Source organism: Salmo salar, chromosome 25, assembly GCF_965601325.2.
Source record: "Salmo salar chromosome 25, fSalSal1, whole genome shotgun sequence".
Lineage (NCBI taxonomy): Eukaryota > Metazoa > Chordata > Actinopteri > Salmoniformes > Salmonidae > Salmo > Salmo salar.
Genome location: NC_138315.1, coordinates 53,871,684 through 53,879,830, shown reverse-complemented (window position 1 = coordinate 53,879,830; position 8,147 = coordinate 53,871,684). Strand labels below are relative to the sequence as shown.

Here is an 8,147-nt window from a genome sequence, read left to right as displayed (position 1 = left end):
GGCTATATACACATTACAACTATATACATATTATCGCTATATACACATTACAACTGTATACATATTACGGCTATATACACATTACGGTTATATACACATTACAACTGTATACATATTATGGCTATATACACATTACAACTGGATACATATTATGGTTACATACATATTACGGTTATATACACATTACAACTGTATACATATTACGGCTACATACACATTACAACTATATACATATTATGGTTATATACACATTACAACTGTATACACATTATAACTGTATACATATTACGGTTATATACACATTACAACTGTATACATATTATGGCTATATACACATTACAACTGTATACATATTACGGTTATATACACATTACAACTGTATACACATTACAACTGTATACATATTATGGCTGCATACATATTACGGCTATATACACATTACAACTGTATACATATTACGGCTATATACACATTACAACTATATACATATTATGGCTATATACATATTACGGTTATATACACATTACAACTGTATACATATTACGGCTATATACACATTACAACTGTATGCATATTACGGTTATATACATATTATGGCTATATACACATTACAACTATATACATATTATGGCTATATACACATTACAACTGTATACATATTACGGCTACGTACACATTACAACTATATACATATTACGGCTATATACACATTACAACTGTATACATATTACGGCTATATACACATTACAACTGTATACATATTATGGCTATATACACATTACAACTGTATACACATTACAACTGTATACATATTACGGTTATATACACATTACAACTATATACACATTACGGCTATATACACATTACAACTGGATACATATTATGGTTACATACATATTACGGTTATATACACATTACAACTGTATACATATTACGGCTACATACACATTACAACTATATACATATTATGGTTATATACACATTACAACTGTATACACATTACAACTGTATACATATTACGGCTACATACACATTACAACTATATACATATTATGGTTATATACACATTACAACTGTATACACATTACAACTGTATACATATTATGGCTATATACATATTACTGTTATATACACATTACAACTATATACATATTATAGCTATATACACATTACAACTGTATACATATTATGGCTGCATACATATTACGGCTATATACACATTACAACTGTATACATATTATGGTTATATACATATTATGGCTATATACATATTACAACTGTATACATATTACGGCTATATACACATTACAACTGTATACATATTACGGTTATATACATATTATGGCTATATACATATTACAACTGTATACATATTACGGCTATATACACATTACAACTGTATACATATTACGGCTATATACACATTACAACTGTATACATATTACGGTTATATACACATTGCAACTATATACACATTACAACTGTATACATATTATGGCTATATACATATTACAACTGTATACATATTATGGCTATATACATATTACAGTTATATACACATTACAACTGTATAAATATTACGGCTATATACACATTACAACTATATACACATTATGGCTGTATACATATTACAACTGTATACATATTATGGCTATATACATATTATGGCTGCGTACATATCTATCTGAAACGTACCATAACGTGTTTGTACTGCTCATGTTCAGGCTGTCTACCGACCCAACCTCCGCAAATGAAAACATGTCTACCGGGGCGACCCCACCCACAGCCGAGCCCTCCCCGCTCCGTGTGCCGCGGCCAGGGGCTTCTCTCCCTCCCCTTCATAGCACCAACACATTTTCAACAGGCAGAAGACAATTTGGCTATTATGGATGAATATCAAGCGGATTTGATCGGAATAGATTTTATTTTTGTATTTTTTTGGGGGGGGGGGAAACAAGTAGGATCATCAATTTTATGATTTGAGTTTTATCAGCTTGCTAGTAGAATATGACCGCTTAACTCGCCTATCAAATGGCAGAGATCCGTATGACAGTGCAACCCAGCCAACATATTTGTCTGTCTAGTTGGCCACTAGGAAACGTGAGGTTACTGTTAGCTGCGTTGCATTCAAATCTAGGTTTTTATTTTATTTTTTTAAGCTTTAAATGATTGTTTTTTTTTTCTTCTTCTGGTGAATGCTAGAAGATGAGAAGATCTGAATATGGACCTGGTACAGTGGAGACCCGATGTCGAACAATATAACACGTTTAGGCAATTAATAAGAATAAGGTAGCTAGTTAGGGGATAAGAAAGTAGAAAGACAACGTTAGCTATTTTATTAGCTGAAATAGATTGTTGTGTTTTTTATTATTATTGTTGTTGTTGTTTGTTGTTGCACTGCCTGGGAACCTTCTATTGGACAATCACGGTTAGGTAACCGTAAATATCAACTGTTAACAGCTCGGAAACATTTTTATCATCCGTCGTATTTTATTTTTGGGATTATGTTGGATTTGATCATCCGGGCGAATGTATTCGTTTAATGTTAGTTTACGGATTGAAAGGGGGTAAAAAAAAAGAAAATCGCTAACTTTTTTGGGGGGGAGAAACCGGCCGTCCCAAATGATCCCCCCAACCATGGTAGTCCTGGGCCGAATGGCGAGGCTGGCATTGGGACTGTCTGTCTTCCTGCTCATCAGTCCCGTCGCTGGTAAGTCCTCCTTTACCTCGATAAAAAATAAATATACATACAACACACATATATTCATTTCCATATGATATAATTGGTTCCCCATTTCCCCATTTCCTTTCCTATAGGTAACTAGCCCTAGTTAGTAGTTACTGCAATTTCATAATTTGTCTGCTTTTATTAATGGGATTTGTTGACCGTGGACCTGTTATGTGAATGAATGACAAGCCATGTAACGTCAAGTCAGACCATTCCACTGGCGCTGTGAGTATGATATTTGCAAGCCACAGCAACAACGCTAGCCTGTCATCCATACTTGGGGGGGCTATTGATGGGTTATTGATCTGATGGATGGATGGGTGAAAGCCCGGTATTAGAGACCATATTGATCATCGGGGGATATTCAGAAAAGGCTCTGATCTACACTAGATGCTAGTGCTGCTTTGGTTGAAAGTACTGGAGGCTCTCCGAATAACAGTGAAATGTAGTCCAGTTTACTGCCTTGATGGTAAAGAAAATAAATAAAACGAAACGTCTTGAGAGTCGACAGGCTTCAGAAAGCTCTAATTCATCACATTTAGTGTTCAGCCTTGACATGGCTCCCCGAGTGGCGCAGCGGTGTAAGGTCCTGGTTCTAAGGCCCTGGTTCTAAGGTCCTGGTTCTAAGGCCCTGGTTCTAAGGCCCTGGTTCTAAGGCCCTGGTTCTCAGGTCCTGGCTGTAATGCCCTGCGGTCTAAGGCCCTGGTTCCATTCCAGGCTGTATCACAGCGGTCTAAGGCCCTGGTTCTAAGGCCCTGGTTCTAAGGCCCTGGTTCCATTCCAGGCTGTATCACAGCGGTCTAAGGCCCTGGTTCTAAGGCCCTGGTTCCATTCCAGGCTGTATCACAGCGGTCTAAGGCCCTGGTTCCATTCCAGGCTGTATCACAGCGTTCTAAGGCCCTGGTTCTAAGGCCCTGGTTCTAAGGCCCTGGTTCTAAGGCCCTGGTTCTAAGGCCCTGGTTCATTCCAGGCTGTATCACAGCGGTCTAAGTCCCTGGTTCATTCCAGGCTGTATCACAGTGGTCTAAGGCCCTGGTTCTAAGGCCCTGGTTCCATTCCAGGCTGTATCGCAGCGGTCTAAGGCCCTGGTTCTAAGGCCCTGGTTCTAAGGCCCTGGTTCCATTCCAGGCTGTCTCACAGCGGTCTAAGTCCCTGGTTCTAAGGCCCTGGTTCTAAGGCCCTGGTTCCATTCCAGGCTGTATCACAGCGGTCTAAGTCCCTGGTTCCATTCCAGGCTGTATCGCAGCGGTCTAAGGCCCTGGTTCTAAGGCCCTGGTTCTAAGGCCCTTGTTCCATTCCAGGCTGTATCTCAGTGGTCTAAGGCCCTGGTTCTAAGGCCCGGCAGGCCCTGGTTCCATTCCAGGCTGTATCACAGCGGTCTAAGGCCCTGGTTCTAAGGCCCTGGTTCCATTCCAGGCTGTATCACAGCGTTCTAAGGCCCTGGTTCTAAGGCCCTGGTTCTAAGGCCCTTGTTCCATTCCAGGCTGTATCACAGCGGTCTAAGGCCCTGGTTCCATTCCAGGCTGTATCACAGTGGTGTAAGGCCCTGGTTCTAAGGCCCTGGTTCTAAGGCCCTGGTTCCATTCCAGGCTGTATCACAGCGTTCTAAGGCCCTGGTTCTAAGGCCCTGGTTCTAAGGCCCTGGTTCTAAGGCCCTGGTTCCATTCCAGGCTGTATCACAGTGGTCTAAGGCCCTGGTTCTAAGGCCCTGGTTCCATTCCAGGCTGTATCACAGCGGTCTAAGTCCCTGGTTCCATTCCAGGCTGTATCACAGCGGTCTAAGGCCCTGGTTCTAAGGCCCTGGTTCTAAGGCCCTGGTTCCATTCCAGGCTGTATCACAGCGGTCTAAGGCACTGCATCTCAGTGCTAGAGGCGTCACTGCAAACACCCTGGTTCGAATCCAGGCTGTGTCACAACCGGCCGTGATTGGGAGTCCCCATAGGGCGGTGCACAATTGGCCCAGAGTCGTCCGGGTTTGGCTGGTGAAGGCCGTCATTGTAAATAAGAATTTGTTCATAACTGACTTGCCTAGTTAAAAGTAGTGCACTATATAGGGAGTAGGGTGCCATTGGCCATTGGGTTCTGGTTAAAAGTAGTGCACTATATAGGGAGTAGGGTGCCATTGGGGTCTGGTTAAAAGTAGTGCACTATATTTAACCAGAACCCTATGGCCAATGGCACCCTACTCCCTATATAGTGCACTACTTTTAACCAGAACCCTATGGCCAATGGCACCCTATCTCCTATATAGTGCACTACTTTTAACCAGAACCCTATGGCCAATGGCACCCTATCCCCTAAATAGTGTTGAGGAGAAGTGTAATTATAATATTTAACAGACTATTTGATCCAAAGCAGTCAGTCAAGAGTAATGCTGAAGAGAGTCTAAAACCCTCCAACTCAACTCTGGACCTCAAAGCCTGTTCCACTGTGTTGTTTTCATTGTTCTCCTCTAATCAGGGACTGATTTAGACCTGGGACACAATCAGGGGCTGATTTAGACCTGGGGACACCAGGTGGGTGATTCCCCCTCTAATCAGGGACTGATTTAGACCTGGGACACCAGGTGGGTGATTCCCCTCTAATCAGGGCCTGATTTAGACCTGGGACACCAGGTGGGTGATTCCCCTCTAATCAGGGCCTGATTTAGACCTGGGGACACCAGGTGGGTGATTCCCCTCTAATCAGGGACTGATTTAGACCTGGGACACCAGGTGGGTGATTCCCCCTCTAATCAGGGACTGATTTAGACCTGGGACACCAGGTGGGTGATTCCCCTCTAATCAGGGACTGATTTGGACCTGGGACACCAGGTGGATGATTCCCCTCAATCAGGGACGATTTAGACTGGGACACCAGGTGGGGGATTCCCCTCTAATCAGGACTGATTTAGACCTGGGACACCAGGTGGGGGATTCCCCTCTAATCAGGGACTGATTTAGACCTGGGACACCAGGTGGGTGATTCCCCTCTAATCAGGGACTGATTTAGACCTGGGGACACCAGGTGGGTGATTCCCCTCTAATCAGGGACTGATTTAGACCTGGGGACACCAGGTGGGTGATTCCCCCTCTAATCAGGGACTGATTTAGGACCTGGGACACCAGGTGGGTGATTCCCCTCTAATCAGGGGCTGATTTAGACCTGGGACACCAGGTGGGTGATTCCCCTCTAATCAGGACTGATTTAGACCTGGGACACCAGGTGGGTTATTCCCCTCTAATCAGGGACTGATTTAGACCTGGGGACACCAGGTGGGTGATTCAATCAGGGGCTGATTTAGACCTGGGGACACCAGGTGGGTGATTCCCCCTCTAATCAGGGACTGATTTAGACCTGGGACACCAGGTGGGTGATTCCCCTCTAATCAGGGACTGATTTAGACCTGGGACACCAGGTGGGTGATTCCACTCTAATCAGGGACTGATTTAGACCTGGGACACCAGGTGGATGATTCCCCCTCTAATCAGGGACTGATTTAGACCTGGGACACCAGGTGGGTGATTCCCCTCTAATCAGGGACTGATTTAGACCTGGGACACCAGGTGGGTGATTCCACTCTAATCAGGGACTGATTTAGACCTGGGACACCAGGTGGGTGATTCCCCCTCTAATCAGGGACTGATTTAGACCTGGGAACCAGGTGGGTGATTCCCCTCTAATCAGGGACTGATTTAGACCTGGGACACCAGGTGGGTGATTCCCCTCTAATCAGGGACTGATTTAGACCTGGGACACCAGGTGGGTGATTCCCCCTCTAATCAGGGACTGATTTAGACCTGGGACACCAGGTGGGTGATTCCCCTCTAATCAGGGACTGATTTAGACCTGGGACACCAGGTGGATGATTCCCCCTCTAATCAGGGACTGATTTAGACCCGGGACACCAGGTGGGTGATTCCCCCTCTAATCAGGGACTGATTTAGACCTGGGACACCAGGTGGGTGATTCCCCTCTAATCAGGGACTGATTTAGACCTGGGACACCAGGTGGGCGATCCCCCTCCAATCAGGGACTGATTTAGACCTGGGACACCAGGTGGGGGATTCCCCTCTAATCAGGGACTGATTTAGACCTGGGACACCAGGTGGGTGATTCCCACTCTAATCAGGGACTGATTTAGACCTGGGACACCAGGTGGGTGATTCCCCTCTAATCAGGGACTGATTTAGACCTGGGACACAATCAGGGGCTGATTTAGACCTGGGGACACCAGGTGGGTGATTCCCCTCTAATCAGGGACTGATTTAGACCTGGGACACCAGGTGGGTGATTCCCCCTCTAATCAGGGACTGATTTAGACCTGGGACACCAGGTGGGTGATCCCCCCCTCTAATCAGGGACTGATTTAGACCTGGGACACCAGGTGGGTGATCCCCCCTCTAATCAGGGACTGATTTAGACCTGGGACACCAGGTGGGTGATTCCCCCTCTAATCAGGGACTGATTTAGACCTGGGACACCAGGTGGGTGATTCCCCTCTAATCAGGGACTGATTTAGACCTGGGACACCAGGTGGGTGATTCCCCCTCGTAATCGGGACTGATTTAGACCTGGGAGTTGAATACCCCCTGGTTCGTAGGGTAACAGTTGAATACCCCCTGGTTCGTAGGGTAACAGTTGAATACCCCCTGGTTCGTAGAGTAACAGTTGTATACCCCTGGTCTAAAGGATAAGCTAAAGCTGAGAATGTCAGCCATGTTAAATATGATAGTTTATCACTCCGTTCCTCAGGCAGTTGACACCATATTAACTTCTTGACAGCTGATTCCCCTCGTCCGTCCCTGAGAAAACGGCGATGGGGAAATTTAATGCTGTGAAAAAAGTATTTTCTCTATCAGCAACATACCAAGACCCCACAGCAATTCCAAAACAAACCTCCCCTAGAATCCATATCAGCAATATTTGAGATGGTCTCTCCATGACGAATGGTGACCTCCTGATAGTAACTGATGAGGTAGAGCAGTAAAACTCCAGACAAACATGCCAAGAGAGGAGATGGAATGGGGAGAAGAGTCCAAAATGGCACCCTACTCCCTATATAGTGCACTACTTTTTTGACCAGATCATCCCAAATGGCACCATATCCTTTTCCATTTGTTGTTCACTATGAAGGGGAATGGTGTTGAAGGAAGGACCACGTTCTGGTAGACGTTAGGGATGTGACAAAACATGTTTTTTTTCCTCCCTTAACGTTTATTAAATCGTCTTTCAGTTAAAACGATGAGAAAAATTCATAAAATTACACATTTAATTCACAATTCAATCTGTGCTGCTGCCAGCAACGGTTTGGGTCTCACGGTGCATCCCATTTCAAATGGTTCTGCATTACCCTCACTGTACCTCAATTACAAAACATATACTACCCTCACTGTACCTCAATTACAAAACAGGTACTACCCTTACTGTACCTCAATTA

At 44.4% G+C, this 8,147-nt stretch overlaps 2 long non-coding RNA genes across 2 annotated transcripts; one reads left to right on the top strand and one right to left on the bottom strand.

Moving 5' to 3' along the window:
• The first annotated feature begins 5,294 nt into the window (after positions 1–5,294).
• Positions 5,295–6,016, top strand: LOC145864105 (uncharacterized). Its single transcript, XR_014382685.1, has 3 exons — positions 5,295–5,343; positions 5,859–5,884; positions 6,000–6,016. It is a non-coding gene; the product is annotated as an uncharacterized LOC145864105 (long non-coding RNA).
• On the bottom strand, positions 5,632–6,363 carry LOC145864106 (uncharacterized). The gene is made up of 3 exons (XR_014382686.1): positions 6,065–6,363; positions 5,921–5,969; positions 5,632–5,721 (listed from the first exon to the last, which is right to left on the bottom strand). It is a non-coding gene; the product is annotated as an uncharacterized LOC145864106 (long non-coding RNA).
• Positions 6,364–8,147: the final 1,784 nt, after the last annotated feature.